The sequence below is a fragment of the Catharus ustulatus genome, chromosome 3, assembly GCF_009819885.2.
Source record: "Catharus ustulatus isolate bCatUst1 chromosome 3, bCatUst1.pri.v2, whole genome shotgun sequence".
In the NCBI taxonomy this organism is placed as follows: domain Eukaryota; kingdom Metazoa; phylum Chordata; class Aves; order Passeriformes; family Turdidae; genus Catharus; species Catharus ustulatus.
The window spans coordinates 28,809,261-28,830,971 of NC_046223.1; the positions used below are offsets into that span (position 1 = coordinate 28,809,261).

Sequence of the window (21,711 nt, forward strand, 5' to 3'; positions counted from 1 at the left end):
AGGCACCAGTGAGCTGCTCAAGCACCAGCAAACCTTGTGAAGAGCCTGCAAAAGTAGGTTATCATTACCTCCTTTCTTAGACTGGACGCTCAGTAGAAACCAAATCCTTGCTTCTAAATCTGTTGTAATGAACATTACCTATACAAAACTTGCCCTTTTAAAGTATCTCCTTAGTCTTTGTCCAAGTGTCCCCAGGACTAACTCAGCATAGGAGAGCCTAATCCAACTGAGTATTGGGGAAAAAAAAATCCAAAAAAAACCCAAAAAACCAAACAATCTCTGAAATAGAGATTAACCTGTTAAGATCAACTTCTATCTTTTGAAGAGTGTAATAGCTAACTGTTCATATAAATTAGTGCTGTCAGGCATTATTTTTGGGGTGTCCAAACAGCTGATGGCTCACACTCTCATACTTAAGAGGATCCTGCACTCACCATTCCCATGTTCAAATAGCTGAAAGAACATACTGGTAGTGCCTTGAGCTGCCTTTTGTCTTTCCCCCTCTACAGCTAAACATTTTTCATGTTAGTAAGTTTTTCCTTACATACATGAACATCCTGGACAGCTATACTCTGACAGTACAATTCGCATACGCCAAAGACCCAAACCCTGGTGAGAAACACAATGCAACCTATGAATTAATAGCTGAATTTTATTCTGCTGAACAGGGATTTACAGCAGCTTTTAAAGTTTTTTTTTCTCCCCAGTAGGCCAACGGAAGTGCTTAAAATTCAGCGTACATCATCTTTCACTGCCTACAAGCACCATTTCTTGGCATCAGACTTTGTATCTCTAACAGCACAGCACTGATCCCAATGATGTTGTTCAGCACTCATTACATTCTGCTGAAAAATTGGCCTGTTTTGCCAAGCTCTCATGGCTTGGGCTGGTCTCAGTCTCTGGCTGATTATCAATTCTATCATCTTTTTAAAATGATCAAGCAACCATTTTTTCCTAGAACACAGGATTTACTCAGGTAAGACTCATGACATTTATCAAATAAATGCTTATAACAAAATACAATAGGGAATTCTCAACATGTGATAAGTAATAAAAATACAAGAAAGCCCAGAAAACTTGGATAACAAAGTCCAACTGTCTTTTCACTGGAGACACAGGCTCCTAAGCCATACTGAGATCTGCAGACACTACGTGATTCATCACACTCACTTGGAGCAGCAGGCAGAGCACACAGAAAACTAACACACAGATGCTCCAGTTCTAGGTGGTAAAGGTTTCATCTGTTACTTCTACCTGATGAGCTTTATAAAGCTATTCACAGACATGCCACATGCATGTGTGTGTGTGTATATATATTTTTAAATTTTTCTTTTTAAGTGTTACAGTGGAGAAATATTCCTCTACATCTAAATAAACAGCTTATTTTTTCTTTCCCCTCCAACCCCTAATTATAGGCTTCCCAAGGGAGGAAGAAATAATTTCTAAGAAAAAAGCAAGTCCTTAACAATATTTTATTAGGACAAGGTCTGTCACACATCCCTGTCCTGCTCCCTTAGCACAAACCAGCACACAGCACAAAGGCTGCCTTTTGGTTTCCTAGGGCTGTGTCTGAGCCCACCCTTGCCTGTGGGGGAGGCAGGTGTGGATTCTTGCTGCTCCAAGCTCAGTTCATTGATGTTTCCTTAGTTAACTGATACAACAAAAGCACCATCAGAAGGCTCCAGTAACTGGGACATACCCCAGTTTTGGATGTTTGCATTAAAAATGTATTTGAATAAACCAAAAAATTTATAAAGTGAGAAACACCTTAGCTACTGTTTTGTTATTGTTTGCCTGAAAGCCAGCTTGAAGTTTTGGAAGCCTGTGATGTGCCACAAGTCTCACATGGAACATTTTCCTTGAAGAAGTCCTAAATTCCTGGTAATCAAGGAGTTACTTAATTCTCTTCAGTCATGCCTCCCAGTTCAGAATGTGGTTAGGATGTCTCATTAGGGAACAGCAGCACATTCATGAGCCTGGCTTGCAAGGACTACCTGTAAGCCAACCAACACCAGCCTTTGACATGCTGGAGGCAGCAGAAGCTGTGTCACAGCTTGGGCACTATCTGAAAAAAAAAATAATATCCCCCAAACTCCTTACTTGAAAAGTCTGTGCTTAGGTCTTGGAATTACAGACAAAACTGGCAAGCTAGATCCTCAAAGGCACCAGCACCAGAAACCAGAGTGACTTTGTCACATCAGGCATATTAAAATTTTTGGGGTCTGGCTGTTGATCTTTGAAAGACTAGCACTAGCTCTAGGGACTGAAGCTGTCTCCCCACAGCACTGGCAAACCATAGAAGAAAACTACCTCAAGCATTGCCTCCTCCAGGCTTACTGTCCCCCTCCAGTGCACAGTTCCAGGAACAAAGGCCCTAGATAAACCATAGCAGGGCAGCATGACCATCTTGATGGCTTATTCATCCATCAAACATCAAATGTCCTCTAGTCTCTCAACAGCTAAAACATGTTTCTTAGCTGCAGCGAGCAACTGCAGACAATTGCTTAGTTTTGTCTCCTGTCCTTTCCTCTAACCCCAATGCCATTCCTTCCACTAGCCCCAGCCCATACATAGGTCTATGGTTTCATCATTCTGATTTCTGCCTCATGCTGCTTCCCCTTGCCCAGCTCACCTTCCCCTCTTGACAAACCTGCTCCAACCTGTCCTCATTGCAGGCAGCAGTTTTCAGCAAGAATTTTGGGACTTGCAGTGTGGGTTCCTTCTCATCACGTCCTTGCCTTGGCCGTCTGTTTGATGCGGCAGTCAGCCAGACTCCCAGCCATTTTCACCCAAACCTCAGCTTCTCTGGTTCTGGGGTTGAGCTGATGTTAAAAATGTCCAAACCCCACTCCTAGTCTAACCACTGGGCATAAGAGATCACAATCCTTTCCCTGACATGAAAGCAGATTTAATGCTCCCACTCACAAGAAGTTAGTGCACCCTCCCAAGAGGTGCAATACCACCCCAAGTCACTTCAGACATTTCTCTCAGCCTGTTTTCATTTGCTATTCAAGCAAGCAGTGGTGGGGTATGAATGAAAAAGGTTCTGCTGGCTCACAAAAAATACAGTGTCTCTTTTATCAGCCCCTTGACACAGTGTTTCAAGAAAAAGCCCAACAAATTTCAGATGCACGTGTAATTTATGCACAGTTTTGGAAATGACAGCAGAATTGAGCAAGTTCCCCAGATGGCTGAACTCTGATCTGCAAAGGCAGAACAATTTCCCAACCATAGGAAGAGCAGGATTGGTTTGCTCTTTTAGTTCTATCAGCACCACAAAATTAACACTAACAGTGGGAAGAAATCCATATTTGTGGCTCCCCAAACCTTCTTCCCATACAAGTACTTGCTTGCTCAGGACAAGAATTAAGCCTGACACAGAGAGGTGCACACACTTGTTTGACTGCTGCCAAATGCTGCCATACACTTGACAGACACCAACAAGCTCACAAAGGGTGTGATTTCCAAGTCCAACTTATCCATCAGTATTTTCAGCCCTGAGCAATCCCTGTACACTCACTCCAGAGTCTGGTTGCCCAGAATTTGGAGAATCCTGGGGTGCCCCAGAGGAATCCATGGGGATCTCTCTCTGTCTATAAAACCCACTTGTGTGTCCACTGGAGAGAATGACAGGAAAGTGATTACAATGCCAATTCAGCAGAATTTTCCAGAACAAAGGTCTTTTTAAAGATGTTGGCAGGAATGCATTTTCCCTGTTACAACTGTTTATGCAACTGAATTATATTTTATATTCTCTATCGGGAAAAGAACATCAAACAAACCCAGCAGCCTGAAAGTCTTCCTCTTTTTCTCAAGATTCTGGTAAACACCAAATTTGATATAGAAGGAGAAAGCACAAATAGAAAAAACCCACAACTGTCAAATCCCCAGACCAAAGCACACAGCTCCCTGGCATTATTTTGTAGCAGAAATTGTGTGAACTTCTAAGTGGCAAGCCACAAAAGTTGCCTCATATAATGAGCCTTATGATCAATACAAATACATATTATTTTAGTTCAGCCCCTCCTCCACACTGCAGCACCACAACAGTATTACACTGGATCAAACGAAGCATAAAATGGGTGTCGTCACCATCCATTTTTAGATCCGTCGCATGACATCCATTGGCTTTTTTCCTGGAAGAGCAGGCAATACTAATTGTGTCTGTCACTTTACTGTTAACACAGATAGTGCTGTCCTTAACTGCAGCCCCCAGAACACACTGGAGTTCACAGAAATCAAGCGAGTGGAAGTTTACCAGGAAAACAGGTTGCTCTTTTTTATTTTAATTTCAGTTGCAGACATCACGATGAGTTTTCCTGTGCCTTGCTCAACTACAGAGATGCTATTTTTTAACATATTTACACCTTCTAACACAGGTTGTTGTTCACAACTTCCATTTTAATCTTTAGTCAGTTTTTCAGTGCACAGTATGATCTATTTCAGAGCCATTCTGATCACCACAGAAATCTCAAAAAGTAGCACCAATACTGAATAATTATTGGTGAACTTTATTCTTCTCTCTTAAAACCTCTCTTCTGCAGAAGATTATTTAGTGACAGGCAGCACCTTGAACAACTCCATGATGGGTTTGCTTTTATCCAGCACCCCTTTTTGCCTTCCCCAGATCCACAGAAAACAGCCATCCAAGCACTCTAAAAAGTGGACATAAACATGGCTATTTGAACCATCAATTGTATCTTAATACACCTAATAAACACTTTGACTTCTACTTTCAATTTTAGAGGGACTTATTCAAACTCTCTCCTTAAACATTCTCCTCCCCTCATTCAAAACAAAGAAGAAATCATCTTAAATTCACTAAAATACTCATCTATTTAACCAGCAGAGGAACCAGGAACCAATGAAATATCTGGAACTCATTGGAAATACAGAGAACGGGGAATATTCAAGTAAACAGTACTCTCATTCTTCTTTCTGCAAAAGTCCCTGCTGGGCAGGATTTGTTTGCACTCAGGTTTGTATTAGAAAAACACACACACTTAGCTAAATTACACAAATTCCACAAACCTGTGCTGAAAACAATAAACAGAGTGAAAAGTGCCCATACCCAGCACTCAAGAGCCTCAACAGGTGCCTCTGGATGGCAGACTGCCACGACAGCCATACTCAAAACACTTGTCCCAAAACCTGCCCAAAGAAGCCATCCTCCTTCTTCCCCCCTTCCCTTTTTCCCATATATTCCCCCCTTCCCACAGAAACATCTCAAAGAGTATTTTGATTCTTACAGGCAAAATCATGTCCTGACTCATGCCTAGGAAGTAAATCCCATGTGCCTACAAAACCTATGGTACAAAGTGGCTGCTACGGTGCCACCATCCACAAGACCCCGTAAAATGAGTCTTCTGCAGCCTATGGCAGGAGCTCATGGTCTCCATAGGCAGTCCTGATCCTGGTCTGGGAGCGCTCAGCATGCTGCAGGACAGGCACTGGCTGTGCCCAGCAGACACTGCTGCTCTTCAAGCTGTGGGCCAGAAGCGCAGTGGCTGAAGCACCTGCACATTTCATGTGCTGTCTGCAACACAGGTCACCTCTACAACACCCATCTACTTAGGTTTAAAGTAGGTAATGCACAATTCACCAATATATGGAGCTAGGGGGTAAATAAGCCTGGCAATGCATTACTTGCATTGGTTCACGGAAATACTTTGTGGCTGTGCTTTACAGAGCAACATCATTCACGGTAAAAGTTGCCTAACAGGAAATTGCCCCAGGAAGGTTTCCAAACCCCATGCATTCTCCTTTCACATGAAACTCCCAAGCTTCACTGCCCAAAGGGCAACAACTTAGCACACCTCCTACACCAATATCCTACCCTGTTCTTCCCAATAAGCCAAACCATAATGGCAGCAACTTGCCAGGGCTGAAAGCAGCATGACGGGGTCCCGCAAGCACACTTGTGCTGAGCCTTCCACTCACAATGTTTCACATTCATCCCATACCTCTCCAATTTGCAGGAACCCTGCAGCCACTCCCTTCTTTTCCTCACTACCAAATTCTTCTCCGGAGAAAACACCTCCAGCTCACTTTTCACAAGGTCCAACAGCATTTAGAAATCTTTTTCCAGATGCTGTTACTGGAAATGCAGACTCCACAATTACAAAAGGAGTTCTGGGATCTTAACTGTACTAGTGTGACTAATCTTTGAAAGCAGTATTTCAAAATACTTCTTCGAAATCCAAACATACATTCAAATTGCTTGGTTTATTTTTCTTTTTTTTTTCTTTTCTTAAGTGAGCTAGAGAAGAAAAAGGACACGCACAGTCACAGAGTTACAGAACTGCAGTTGGACAGAGCTAGTTTTGACAGGACACGTCGCACACAGAAATAAATCAGTTCATACCCAAAGAGGTATGAGCTTGTGGGATTAACCTCTGTTAAGAAAACTAAGCATTCAAGCCCCAATTTTCAAAATAATATGCTGTAGCTGTACAGCAATGCTAGAAACAGGAGATTGTTTCACACAGTGCCAGTAACTGAACTAATGCTGAAAGAGTAAAATCACTCCCCTGCAGGATCTCCCATCAAGATCCAAACAAACAAACAGGTATTTTTACAATAACCAAGGCAACAAGACAAGAGTGTATTTGAAGGCAGAAGTCAGCAGGATACAAAGAGACCTTTTTGAAAACACTGAGTATTCTCCCAGATTTTAAATGGAAACAACTAGTAGCCCATCAACAATTTCCATGCAGTTATAGCATGTTCCTGCCCAACATATGTTTCTACTGATAACTTATTGCATCTTCATGTTTCTCTGCTCTATTAAAAAAAACCACAACAAACCAACCAACCAATCACCTGACATGCTCGTTTGGATTTTTCAGCTTCTTAGTGTCTCCTGTTAAGAGCTAAAGAAATGTAATTTACATGCTCTAAAAAAATGAGCTACTTTGAAAACTTAACTTTTTAAACAGTTCAGAGAAGATGTCTGTCATCCTTTCATTTCCAAGCAGCAGTTTGTGTAGATTTTAGTACAATCAGTTCACGTCTATGTCATGTTTCATTTTCATGCTTCATTTTACAAGCCGACTAATCAGACTAATGAGGTTGAATGTGAAGAAATCCCATTGTTTCAAACTGAACAGCTTCTGAAACCACAGTTATAATAGTCTTTCTTTGCTTATTCATTTCCTCTTTGCAAGTAATAGCAAAAAAAAGAAAAAGAAAAAAGGCATTACAGAATTTTTCTGCTAAACCCTAAAGGCAGAAAGCCATCTCAGTACAACATCCCCTGTGATTTACAGGAGCTCAGGTCGTATGTTCCTGTAAGGTAGTCACAGTGCCTTCCACTTTGTGAGCATGCCTAAATGAAAGAAAATCTTATTAACTGCTTTGGTAGGGTCACAGCTACGCTCTCTATGTTCCAAAGCGGGGGCTTAAGACGGTCCAGTGAGCAAATGCCCATCTGCAGCAGCAGGGAATTTGTGCTGTGCTGAGCACACTCCCACATGGAGTCATCGATTCCCCCACGCCGGCGGCATGTCTAGGACCTGCCTGGGGACTGGGAGCTTCCTGGTTCCTTGGCCCATCTAAACCATCAACCACACATATACAGCTAACCCATGGCATGAGATAGAAGCTAGAGGTGAGGAATGGAAATTCCTACTTGGAGATTTATTACAGAGCCGTCCCAGGTTCTGATACAAACCCACCAGTGCTCCTCAGAGTTTTTGTCATGCATCATTGAGAACACAGAGATGTACTAAGAGACTTAGAAGGGAATACACTCAATTATGGGACAGTACCACAAAAGGCAACACTGTCTACCCTCCAACAACTCTGACAAATTTGAAAGCACAATCTAAACAATCTTGACTTTAATTTGTTCATTCAGAGGTTGGGCTATTATTTTTCCTTTAACATCACATACAAGCAAGGCTTGTTTCTGGTCCTCTAAACGCCTGAGGAGCTGCCCAGACCACATGCTGAACAAGTGACAAGTACATTACAGAGTTAGAGGATAACAGAGCATTCCACAAAGTTTACTGTGAGTATCACTAGACCTGCTCAGAATGAATATGTAAGGTTCAAATCTGGTTCACAGTTCTCTGAAAGAACCTGGGGATGTCTGTAACGGGGCATGAAAATGGAGAGGGGGCAAGTTTCTCTTTTTAGCCAGTGGCGTGCTGACAGCACAAGCAGCACAGTGCCATGGTTTACATCTGACTATGGTTCCATTCAAAGCACAAAGTATCTATACACAAAATGCAGGCAATCCACTTCCTCCTAAAGCCGTAAGCCAAACATAGAAACATACACCTGCTACAATACATCCCAGGTTACACCAGAACCTTTAAGTCCTTCACAGATCACCAAGAACATCAGTGTGGCTTTAGGGAATTTAATGGACTAACCCTCCTGCATAGAGAAGGGATGAAGATGTCAGAAGACAGATTTACGATTGCACAGCAGGAGCCAACACTACTCTGTATGGTCTCTGTCTGGTTAACCTCCAGCAATTCCTTGGGGAAAGGAGGAACGTCACTAGTGAGAAGGCACAAAAGGCTTTTCACCACCTGCTCTTTCTCACTCCTGGGACAAAAAGTGCTATCGCATAGTGGCATCCTCCATATCAGCGGGAGCCTGGCTGTGGAAACAAATGTGGAAGGACTGGGCAGAGTCCATGGTGGGTTACAGCACCAGTCTGATGGCTGCTACCACCACAGCATGTGTGCATGACCATCACCCAGAGCCTACCACCACCCAGAGTTACCAGACATTTGAAAGTGTTTTTGTTTTCCACCTTCATAGGAAACAAACCTGAGCCCTCATTAGCAGTACCTTGGCAGGAAAATAACTGAGAGCTGATGAATCTGAAGAATTCTGTGCAGAAAAATAATCTTAGCTTTCAAGTATCTCAAATGATCCTCTGATGTTTAATTAGGAATAATTAAAGAGTGAACAAAAAGCCTGAATTCTTTCATGAATACTTCATAAGTATATGCTAGTTATTTCAAACAGTAGCTCAGTTCCAGGGTGGTAGACTCCCTTTGCACAGAAGTCGAAGAAAAGTAAGCTAATCAGTTAAAGGAATAGAGAAAAAAGGTGTCAGATTTCTTCCAAAACAGTGGGGGTTTTTTGTCAACAAACTGGTTAGGAAGCTTGAACAAGATGCCTGACTCATCACAGACAGTGATCCCCATCAGCCTCAAGACACAGGTGTCATTAAAAATCATCATGTAGCTTTACTGAAGTCTTTAAACACTGTACTGCCTCCCAGACATGGGAAAGGACTAAAACTGCCTGAACAGCTTGGGTTTGGCATAGAAAAAGAGCATTAATTAAAGAGTTGGGTTATTCCCAAATTGTGTTGTTAAGGAGTCCCATTATACCTTCTGCTCAGTAGGTGGGATCCATTTTCTTTCAGCAGTGCTGATGTCAGATGTTAAAGACCATGTAAGAAATACTCCCCTAAGACAAACTACCTTCTGCTGAAAATATACCACTCGTGTTGCTGGGAGCACGGAAGGGAAGCTCACTGAGTATGTGGCTGAAGAGCAGGAGATATGGCAACACACGCTCAAGCAGTTTTAAAGTTGGAATATGGAATATAATTTAGAGCCATCAGGGACACAGGAAGTGCAGTGGAAAAGGATGATGGCACTCCTCAAGGCAAGGCAGTGCAGCCTCTACTATCTTACTACACCTCCTGACTTCTCTCTGTTTTTTGGCACCATCTGTGTTTTACCAACCTGAAGAATGTCCCTTCTGTGCAGTTGGACACTGTTCCCACACTGAGTAGAGCAGGATATAGTCACCACCTCGTGAGCATCCCCAGGCACGCTCATCCTCCCACGGGGGCACGGGGGGAGGACAGGACAGAGCCCCACGACTTTGGCGCAGCTGTAAGGGCAGCAAGCCACACGCCACTGGTGAAGCGGCAGACACGTCGCCTCTCCAGCAGATGCGGGAGCAGCCTGTGGAGACCTTCCTGTGTGAGGGCGCAGCTGGCACGGGGGCTGCCCCCACATCCTGCCCCCACCACTCCAGCTGCACGGCCCAGCTGGGCACTGCTCCGGCCAGGGGGCACCGGCACGCGCTGGCACGGCAGGGACGGCCGGCACGGCACAACAGAGAGGGCCAAAACGCAGCATGGAGAGAGTGGAGAAGTGAACAACAGCACCCTCACCACAACATCACACCTCTTCTTAGAAAGCCTGTGCCCCAGAATGACACAGGGGCTCACCTTTCCTCTCCATGGCCACAAAAGCCTCCTGGGCGCACCAAAAGTCACCAGGGATAGTGGCAGGAGCATCAGTTGTAGCAGAAGGACTGAGAAATGGTGACCAGGCCAAATAATCCCCAACAGTAGCTTTTGCTTTATTTTAGCACCATGTCTGCAGACCTTCTGAGAGTGCTGAGGAAAGTCCTGAAGGTTAGTCTGGAGGCTACATTCAGAAATGGAGTGGGTGTGCTGTGTGGGGAGCCGCAGGTTCCTGGCTGCTAGCTGTGGGAAGGAAGGAGGCTCTGCAGCCACACTGGGAGGCACCCAAGATGTGGAAGGAGGATGGGGCTGGGGACTCTGTCTTCCTTGCCTCACTGGTCCCTACAGATTTGAAGATCTCTGGTGCAGGGATTTTTCTCCCCATGCTGGCTTTCTGAGTACCTCCAAGAATAGTACCTCGAAGGCATTTGTGGCTCTACAGATTTCCACAGGTACATATTATACTAAGCAAGAAAGAGGAATTTTAGTCACAGGATGACAATGTGGAGGAGGTATTTAAATCAGCCTCCAGCTCTAGGAACTCACCACTCACCAGCAGTGCTTTCAGCGTACTGGTGTGCACTTCTTTTTGGCTCAGCAATGCGTTACATCAGCATTACATATAAATCCCCAAGGCAATTTTTGGTTACCTCTTCATGCCCAGCCCATCTTCCCTTGCATCTACAAAACCAGCATTTCACACTAAATAATCCAGAAGTCTGCTGACTAGAGCATTTCCTAACTGGAGAGAAAGCATCACAGCTTCACCCTCTTCCCCCTGCATTCCTAAGAGCACAACACTCTTCCTGTTTGATGGACAGCTTTTCTGTCTAGAGCTTGTGTCACTGCAGCCAAGCAATTACTGCCAGCTAAGCTCCCAAATCCTTATCATAAAGAGCGGCTGGGCTGAGTACCTGAGCATCAGTTAATACATATTAATTTAAACCACACAAACTACAGCCTGATGTACTGACCACCCTGGACACAGCGAGGTCCAAGGCAGACAGCAGACACCCCGCCCATTGCCCCAGGCAAGATTATCAGACCTGCCCCTGTGAAGTTAAAATGCTGAATTTCATCTAGAATCACGGTCTTGCACATGTTCCTTCACCATCTCCCAGCCCAGCTGCTGTTCTTGCAGTTTTTTAAACACTCTGGAAGAACCACGATATCTTTCTCAAGGAAGTTCAGCTGCACAAACTGAGCAAAGACAAACAAAACTAGCAGTGCCTCAATTCCATTTCAAAACTAACAACCCTACATAGCTTGGGCAAGCAAAATCTTTTGCAGAACAAATGACAGTCAACAGCTCACCAGCAGCAAAGGTCACCTTGTTATGGTTATTTTTCATGCTTAACCTTTCCAACCTCATTTGTTTTCCCCTTCCACGCCTCAGATAGTGCAGTCTGACTCCCGCACAGAGACTTTCAGAATTTAACCAAAAGACTGAAAGACTGTTTTGATACTTAAACACAAAACATCGACCTTAAAATCATCCTGAATTATTATCCACCTTAGGAAACCAAGAAACAAGAGATACTGTACTACTACAGGATTTTCAGCTACAGCTGTTCAAGAAATTATAAATTTTATTTCACTTTTTTTTCCCAATATTTTCTGCAGAGAAATTGTCTAGAAATGCTGAAGAATATCATGAAGGCTACGCACTTGGAAACAAAAGAAAAATAAACACAAATTACCATCTCCCCCCTCAAATGCTTTAGATCTAAAACAACACGTTTAAAGGCAGAATACTTGTGCAGTGGGAAATACATAGAGTAATATGCTTTAGTGATTATAACTGCAGGGCAGGGAGGGAAGAACAGGTTCCCCCTTTCCTCCCATTTATTTCAGGTGAGATTTTGTACCTGAAAAAGTTTACACAGCCCAAAATTACTTACTTTTTGGGGAAGAGAACAACACAAATACATTATGAAACAGACTAATGCAGTTTAACACCAAGAACAATAAAGGAACATCACAATTTTATCTCATTTATTCTTGGAGTTTTTGTAACATGTTCTCACCCATCCACTCTTCATACTTATTCCAGGGAAACACACAGCAACAACTTGTGTATATTTTAATCCACAATCTTTCCTCAATAATAAAACACTTTTTTGCTACTGAAGTGTTCTTACTCATCCCTCCAGGAAACATTAACATCAGCAGATCTGATCAGGGACAAAGTCTCCCCAATGGTTAGACAGTGTTTATAATTTCAGTTAAAAAAAATCGCAACAGACTAAGCTCTCTGGGATGAGTAAGCAGAAAAGAACATCTAGACCAGTGCAACCATGCCATATGTTTCTTCATTACAACAACTGTGCAACGCTGAGTCAAAAACTCTATGCGTCTCCAGCAAGCACTGGGAAAAATGACCTTATTTTTCTACACAGCTTGCCCTTTAGCAATCGCCGTTTGAAGGACAGCAAACCCCAAGCAAACCAACTCGATCATCCCCCAAGGATCCCTGAAATAGTTCAGCCCTGATAAAAAGTCCTTAAGGGGCTCTTCCCAGAAGCACGCATATTTTTTCATAAGCATTTACCTAAGAAAAGTGAAGCAATGAAGCACACAAATGCCGGTTTATGTAAGCCCATTCATGTGCAAACATGCACATAAATACCAAGGACTGAAACGTGGGATCTCATTCAAAGGTACTTAGAGTGCAAATGTCTGACTTCGTGCAAACAAAATCTTAACACCTGAGGTTCTGGGGACTGGAACTTAAAACTCTCATGCTGAGAAATCGGTCTTGGTCAGGATGCCATGCAGCTGTAGTCAATATTTGGCTTCTGAAGGCACTGTTTTGCCTAAATAAATGTTGACAATTTAATTAAGTAAATCTCAGACGTGCATAAAGCAAAATTATATTTAATTCAGTTACAGATGCATCACACAATACATAAAGCTTGTCCACTTTCAGTTTTATATATGTAAAACCCCGTTTAAATTTTTTTTTTTGTCTGTTCCCACAGAAAAGATGCATTTCACTGACTGAGTGAATTGCTTACCCTTCTCAGGGATGACCAAACCAAACACAAATGGACTCTGGTCTGAAGACAGAATTATCTGTGTAAATGTACGATTAAGACAATATGGCCTTTTGAGCAAACTTACAGATGCAAAACCATCCCATTCAGAACATTTTCAGTCATAGTATAAAATGCAAAGAAAACAAAACCTCATTACATTTTGCTATCCATAAAGACAAGTTTTTAAAACTCATTTCTGAATCCATTGGAGAGATCAGACCACTAAAGTCCCTTCAAAACATTTCCCTATATGACTTACTTATTGACAGGAAATTCATAAAATCCTCATTGTGATAACAAGTGATCATAATTGCAACTGCTCCCACAATTGCCAAAATGCCTTCTCTGGAGTGTTTTTGAAGGAGAAGCATGAATTACAGAAGTGTGTGAGCGTTCAAGAAATGTTAGACCCAAGCTTATTGTACCTTCCACTCTGCTGTGCCTGTGGTGAAGTACCTGTGACCTTCCACTATAACCTTTTATTTCCTTTCCTCAACAACGCCTGCTAGCAAAGAAATCTCAAGTCCCTGACTTTTGAGTACCTGTGATGAAAGAAAAGCCTTGCTATAGATGAGTAATGTGATGGTTGGCTCTCACAATTAAAGGATGAATATTGTGTGTATGTTGAGATAAGTTTTGTGGATGTATAATTACAGTAATTTCATGACTATAAGGCGCACCCTTTTGACTAACTTTTCCCTGAACCCGGAAGTGCACCTTATAGCCCGGTGCGCCTTATTATAACGGACAAAGTTGCGAAATTTGCCAAACCAGAACTGCAAGCCGCAACGGGGAGCGGTGCTGCGGGAGTGCCGAGTCGCGAGGAGGGGCGGGAGAGGGCGGTCACAGCCGGCAGGAGCCACGCTGGGAGGGAAGGAGACAGCGCCGGCCCCGGTCTGGGTGCAGGCAGAACAAGAAGCCAGGTGGCGCCACCCCGGGCGCGGGGGCGGGGGGAACGAGAAGCTAGGTGGTGCTGGCCCCAGCCCAGCGGGAATGAGAAGTGCAAGCCCGCAACAGCCCCGAGCCGAGCAGAGCTCACCCGGCAGTGGTATCAGGGCAGCGGCGGCGCGGCCCGGGTGGTCGGAGGAAAGCGGCAGTGTAGCCCCTGCAGCCGCGGGAAAGTGGCGGTGGCGCAGCCCCTGCGGCCGCGGGAAAGCGGCGAGAAGCGGCAGCACCGGCATCGACCATGGGAAAGGGGTGAGAAGCACCGCCGCCACGGGAATGCAGCGAGAAGCGCCGCTGCCGCTGGCCGGGGAGAAGCCGGGACGCAGCACGGCCGTGCGGTGGGAGCCAGGAGCCATGAGCCGTGCCAGACGGCGCTGGGGGCAGGCGGGAGTGCTGGGGCCCGCTGCACGGGGAGGGCGCCTGGGGCTGCATTTAAAGGCTACACCGATCTTTGAAAAATGTTTGCAAATTGAGCACCTGCCAGTAATTCATTACTTTGTTGCACGCCACGCGGCTCCTCGCTGCAAAAAAAAAAGCGCGCCTTATAGTCCGGTGCGCCTTATGGTCGTGAAATTACTGTATGTTATTGTATCCTCCCATAGTCCTCTTTCCCCTCCCCCTTGTATTGTTGTCACGAGATCGCTTGGGTAGTGGGGGCATTTGGGGAAGGCCTTGTTACTACAGCTAACCTCCACTCAAGATGTAAGAAAGCAATCTCCAACAATGAATGGCAAAGAAGGGGTTAACAGACAAGAGTTTGTGAGGGCCTAAGGGTATAAAAGGTAGAGCATCCATTTTGTAGGTGAGCACATGGTAGTTTAGTCCTGTGCTCCCAGCACGGATTTTTTCTCCTTATTCAGTCTTTTGTTGTATTTTTGTTAAGGTTTGATAAATCTTTGAAATTCTAAAAGTGAGCATCGTTTCTCACAGCCTCTAGGTCATATTCCCACAATCCAGAGCTAGACAATTTGAAACAGATCCATATGCCACTCCTGAAAGTGATTTTGATGAGCAGAAATCACTGACTAACGATGCCCAGGAGGTATTTTTCTACCCTCTGCAGAACCATTAGCATCATCCTCAAGATTCGTTACCCACTACTGATAGACCTTTCTATCACCATAGCATATGTTGCAACTTACATTCAGTCTAATTTCTCCTCAATTTTATGCCCTTGTTCCCCAGAAGGATGCCAAGAATCACTGCACCATACCATGAAGAAACTAACTTTGCCAATAGGTCGACAGTAGCTGCTTCTGAACATCTGGTTTAACCTGTTGCCAGAAGCATAATTATCACCTATAATGCTTGACTTCCTGAGATGTTGGCAAGAGTCACAATTTCTGGTGTGTTTTCTTACCCATATAATGGACAGCAATTATCAGACATGAAAAGAGACTAGAAAAATTTCTCTCTTCTAGACCTAGGTGGCAAAAGCTATAGTCTCAAGATACAACTTAATATGCATTTTGGGCACAGTATTCAAAAAAACCCAAACCACCAAAATTTATTCTTTGAATACCAATCTTTCTCCTGGTTCATTCTACTGGCAGTGACAAGAGACAGAAGACAGATTATTACACATGGCTACTCAGAGCCGCCTCTGAAATGTCCTGGGAAAGGGCCTGTCTAACTGGTAGTATGTACAAGGGCCTGATAAAACATGCAGTCATAATGAAAAAAAGATGAAAGATCCTTGGACTAGCTAACTTATTGCTAATTTTTCCTGGTTGATTTCATGCTGTCATCCTTTGCATACCAGAACAAAACCTCTCTGCTATCTCAAAATTCTCACATGGGTTTGACTTTAGTAGTCCCATGGGTTTTGAGGGCATACTAGTACCAATACTTCTCCTGAAATCAGAATCAGGGTTTCTCCTGTCTGGAGCATGAGAGTGTGAACTGTTCCAGTGTAACATTTGGTATAGTTTAGATAATCTCCTTATCTGAAAGCAAATTTATGACAGAGAAAGGAGCTGAGAAGGCAGAGGAGTAAATGAACTACTAACACTGCTAAGAAGCTGCTGGACAGGCAATAACTTCGTGTTACATTATTTAACATTCATTGGCAAATAAATTACTCCCTTCTTTCACATGTCTTTCTCTCTAGTAGGCAGGTTTCTGTCCAAGATCTTCCCATCTTTTGTGAACATGAACCCTTCTTCATCAAAAGTGATCCTTCACCAGGCTCAAACATCACTCACAGTTCATGGCCAGGGGCTTGCCTTGAATTCACAGGTACCTTGTCTCCATAAACCATCTTTGGTTTTATTCGTTAGGTCATCTACATAACTTGTTACTGGGGGACAAAAGGATGTAAAATTATTGCCAGAGTGATTCTTTCACCTCTTTCCCACTCCAAATGAACTCTCTCCTATGCATCCTATGAAAAATGCAGAGTTGAAACCTACTAGCCAAACATTAAAACTGTATTCTTTCTTGTTAGGTATGACCATTAACTTCCTCTCTTAAGTACAGGGTTTTTTGGTTATGTTCAAGATTTTTCAAGCTTGAATTCAAAGATTTTAACCATGGTTTGCTAGGAATGAGAAGTGAGCATGCCCAAGTGTAAGTTCCTTCATTCCTTTGCCCATTGGGGATTCTCATATCTTACAAGGTGTTTCAACACTATAAACCACTTAAATTAGTCTTGTTATTCTTCTTTTGTTTACTGATCCTAGAATGTCCTCATATGCTATATCTTTTTTAAGTGTTGCCAAATAATTGTGGAGACTTCATTAGTAATCCTACCTGCTTTGTCATAAATGGAAAAAATTGAACAAAGAATTATTCAGTTCTGGCCAAAGTGGCATGCAAGTGATTTTTAATTTTATTTAATCCACAGCTAAAATATAAGCTGAAATAAAAAATTTATTAATGCAGACTTCTGCTTCTGAGAATGAAATTTATCCCTCACACCAAGATGTAGCTCCAAGGTAGCCTCAGAGAGGAAATTAAATAGCCTGTCTTTCCTTTAGCTTTTCAGGGAGTAAAGTGAAAACAACCATTGGTTGGTGTTGAATATGATAACGTATTCAGAGACAAAAATGCTCTATGTAATAATTCTCATTACAAAGTGTACAACTGTCCTCCTACCTTTGACATTCACAGCAAGCATTTCAAGGCCATGAACTTGAAGAGCACATTTTTAAAGTCTTCTCCCACATACAGCTGTCAGTGTGGAGTAAGAAAAATACTTCTCAAGCTGTTTTGATTGTGCGTATCTACAGGACACAGGTGAATACCTATGTGACTTGCTATTGATTTAAACACAAAATAAGTGTGAATATGAGAAGCAGACCCAGATTCCAGTTTACAGTCAACTTGTATAACCTCTAAGTCAGCTATTTCAGAGTGTTCTGTCTCTTTACCTATCTAGTTATTTCCAAACACAGAGCCCATCTCATGGAAGTTCAGTATTTTAAACAAGAAATAATTTTTTTCCCCCCCAGAAGATAAATATTTTACTGGACAATGCCAATAAAATAACAGCTCAACAGGACCAAGAATACTAGATACTGATCTTGTAAATCTATGGCTTTCAATTCTGCCTCTAATTACAGAATAGCATGGATTCAGTAGAGCACAAAGGCATTTTCTTGTGTCAACAGGACCATAGCAATGCTCAAATACTTTCTTGTGCTTTGGTTCAGTATCTTAGGATATATCTGTTGCTTTTAGTATTCATGTCTCAATCCTGATTCACCTTCAGTGAACCAGGTGAACTTGATTCATGCCTATGCAGATGGCCACATTCAGGCTCATTGGCACATCTCACACACCTAAAAGATCACCTGTCCGTGTATCTTGGCTCACACATGTTGCTTAACCAAGCTGCACTGTGCACCGTGTAACAAAATATCTTTCCTTTTCCAGGAGGCCAAATACATTATCTGCCCTTCACTGTTCGTATTGACTTCTCTGTATTAGCAGAGTGCCTCTGTTAGCAAGGAACAACAGGGACCTCAGCTCCAGGCAATCCAGACTTCCCGCACTGAGTTCAGGCAGGCAAGAGCACAACAGCGTTTCTGGTTTTTAACCTCTGCTCTACCTCCACAGCGCTGCAGTCACGGCAGGCAGAGAGCTGTACAAATCTCCAAACACACAGTGTTTGCCTTGCAGCAGCAGCAGCCTGAACCACAGCTTCCCCAACTCTCCAAGGACTTCATTTTTTCAAGAAGAAAGACTAATATCACTGGTGGGAAGATCCAAGCTGGGAAGAAAAGGAGAAGTACAAAAGCTGTGTATTCAGGAAATGCTGTTCAGTGCTCAGTTTCTTGGTGAGAAGATCGGGAATGACAAACTGGGACAGGGGAGGAGAGAGTGATAAAGAGAACACAGCAGGTGAAAAGGAGGGCTGAGATCTGCTGTATCGCTGGGGCGTGATCCAATCCCACATGGAAAGTGCAATCTCTTTTTCATTTAAGTTGAATCCTGGACTTCTATTACGTTTTCTGGCAACCTGCATGCAAACTCCAGAAGTTCATACCAAGTACTGCATTTGATGGAGGTCTGCACTGGAGTGACGAGAATAGACACTCAAAGACATTGACAGGTTATTCAAGTGCTTCCAGGAAAACACAGCACAGATACTGACTCAACAATAACAGCTATTCACAGGCTTCCTGTGAATCCTCACACATGGACAAGTACAGTAAATTCACGAATACAAGCCGCACTGACTATAAGCCGCATCTCTGGGTGTTGGCAAATATTTCGGTTTTTGTCCATAGATAAGCCGCACCCGAATATAAGCCGCTTTGTCGTTCGCAGCGAGGACCCGCGTGCAATTGGTAACAGAACCGCGGGAGGGCGGGGTTTACTGGCTGAGCTAAGGTTGTGCAGGCTCGGCCCGCTAGGGGCTGCTGACGGGGCCAGATGGCCCAGCCCGGTGCTGCCGCTCGGGGCCGGCCGCCGCTGCCCCTGGGCTCGGTCACCCCGGGTTGGCGCTGCCCCGCGGTGGCAGGCAGGGACGGAGCTTCCCCTGCTCCTACGGCAGCGGCGGCAGGCGGGGACGGAGCTTTCCCGCGCCCGTGGCGCCGGCGGCGGGCACGGACAAAGCACCCCGTCGGCTCCCCGAGCCGCAGCAATGGCAGCGCGGGGCTCCCGTCGGCTCCCCGAGCCGCAGCAATGGCGGCGCAGGCTTCCCCCCCCTCCCCGGGCCGCAGCAATGGCGGCGCGGGCTTCCCCCCACCTCCCCGGGCCGCAGCAATGGCAGCGCGGGGCTCCCGTCGGCTCCCCGAGCCGCAGCAATGGCTTGCGCGGGGCTCCCGTCGGCTCCCCGAGCCGCAGCAATGGCGGCGCAGGCTTCCCCCCCCCTCCCCGGGCCGCGGCAATGGCGGCGCCGGGCCCCCCCCCGTCTCTGCCCTGGGCTGTGGCAGAGGAGGAAAGAGAGCTCTCCCGCCTCTCTCCCCGCCCCCCGTGCTGCCTACAGGGAGCCAGGCTCCACCCGCGGTGCAACAAAGTAGCGATTTGTAACAATCGCAAAATGCCGACTTTGCAGCTGCTCGGCTCAGCACTCTGGCAGGCACTTCTGAGGTTGTATTAGCCGCTCCTGATTATTAGCCGCATTTCCGGTTTAGGAGCAAAATCTTAGTCAAATTGGTGCGGCTTGTATTCGTGAAATTACTGTATTTAGAAACTGAAGGCTCTAGTTCAGCCCACTGCAAGTGATATACACATGCTCTGTAATTTCCGTATCTTGTATCAACAAGTCCTTTGGTAAAGCTGCCTTGAAAGGTGCAGTGTGATTGCCACAGATGACTGCTTTTTGGTATAGCCAGCCTCAAAGCCTCCCTCAAGCTATCAACAAGAGCTTTGTATCTCTGGGATGTAAGGGTTCCTCACTCAGGCACAGCACAGATGAGGCTATGCAAATGAGCAACAGGAGGATACTGCTTTAAAGCTGATATATGAGCAAAAAACAATGTTGAAATGCAAACAAAATTAAGTGGTTTTGATTCCTTCAAGACTTGTCACTAACTGAAAAAAGGTGGCTTCCTCCTGTCTGGGGACCAGATTTGATGTTGCTGCATCTCTTGTAGCTTTATTCAACACTGTGCTGAGTGGAGAGAACTGTGCACCTTTTGCAATGCAAATACTTTTTTTTTACCTCTCAGTTGCCTGGATCAGCCCCATTTCCAGCACATGATATAATATTCCAATAACTCTGTTTCCACCCTTGCTTTCCACTAACAAAAAAATCCAAACAACCTTGCCACCACTGATGTAATACTTAGCTCAAAATGCTGTTTATTTTTGCCTTTTCTACAGTGCAGAGCCTTTCAGAATACTTTCTCCAGTCATCTCTGGTAATAAACATGAGACCACAGCTGAATAAACTGCAACAGTATTAAGTCACCCTTCTGCCCACTTCTCTCTTTAGAGTTTCTTCTAAAGCTACACAATTAGAACATATGTAACCAGGAGTGGGTGGTGCTTTGCAGCTTCAAGCAGACACACTAAATACGGAGAATCCAGAGAAGGAGACGCTGCTCTAAACTCCAAGGAACATTCAGAAGACACAGATGGTTAGAGCATGGTGCTAATAACACCAGTTATTAGTGCATTTGATCCCTTTTCCAGCCATTCACTTAAGACTTGGACTTGATGATCCTTGTAGGCCCCTTCCAACTCAGAATATTCTGTGACACTCTACCTTAGACATGTTTTTCACTTTAGGTAAATAACACAAGAAAAATGTGAAATCTTAAAAATGTTCAGGTAAGCAAATCAAGTTAATGCAAATGTGGACATTTAGACAACATGAGGAAGGAATAATTAAGAGAATGAGAGTGATTGCTTACTCAAACAGTAATAAAAATGTTATTCTCGCAGAAGTAGTTGTATAATAAAGGGTTAGGTTATCCAACATGCAGATGAGTTCCTGAGATGTCAGTGGGTGACAAATCAGGTAGGAAGAACTAGAGACTACTTAACTACAAGGCAGGAGTTTCTCATATCATCCTTATCTTTTAAGTATGTTGCCAGTCAAGGAGGATGTGCTCTAAAGCCGTTTAGTCTAATACGTTGAAGCCTGAGAAGAAATTTGTAGCAGAACAAGCTGAACTCAATCCTTTAATCATTGGGTGCTTTACCAACGCCCACAATATAAAGATCTTCATATGGCAGTTTAAAGAGGAAGACCAGCTAGTGGATGAACAGAGGTTAGTTGCATGCTGCAGCATTACTGTGCATGGGATTTGAGAGAAATGTTGCATAATGAAAGATCCCAAGAGTTTTGTTACATTACGGAAGTGGGGTTCACATACTCACACCTTGCAAGTAAAAAGCCTCAAGCAGAAGCATGAAAATCTACAAATTTGTCACTTAAGTCTAGGTGACATATTTTCTTACTAATTTCACCTCATCATCAATTTTCCACCATAATTCTGAAAGAAATGAGACGGTTACAATCCTAAGGGAAATGCCCAGCAACATCTATCTCCTGCACAGCTTCAAAGTGAAGCAAGGTGTTTGAACTGCAACTGCCGATTTCAG

At 44.0% G+C, this 21,711-nt stretch overlaps 1 long non-coding RNA gene across 4 annotated transcripts in view; it reads right to left on the minus strand.

Annotated features, from left to right (window-relative positions):
- Window positions 1-21,711, minus strand: part of LOC116993805 — an 89,440-nt gene that overhangs the window by 50,384 nt on the left and 17,345 nt on the right. The gene's annotated exons all lie outside the window — the stretch shown is intronic.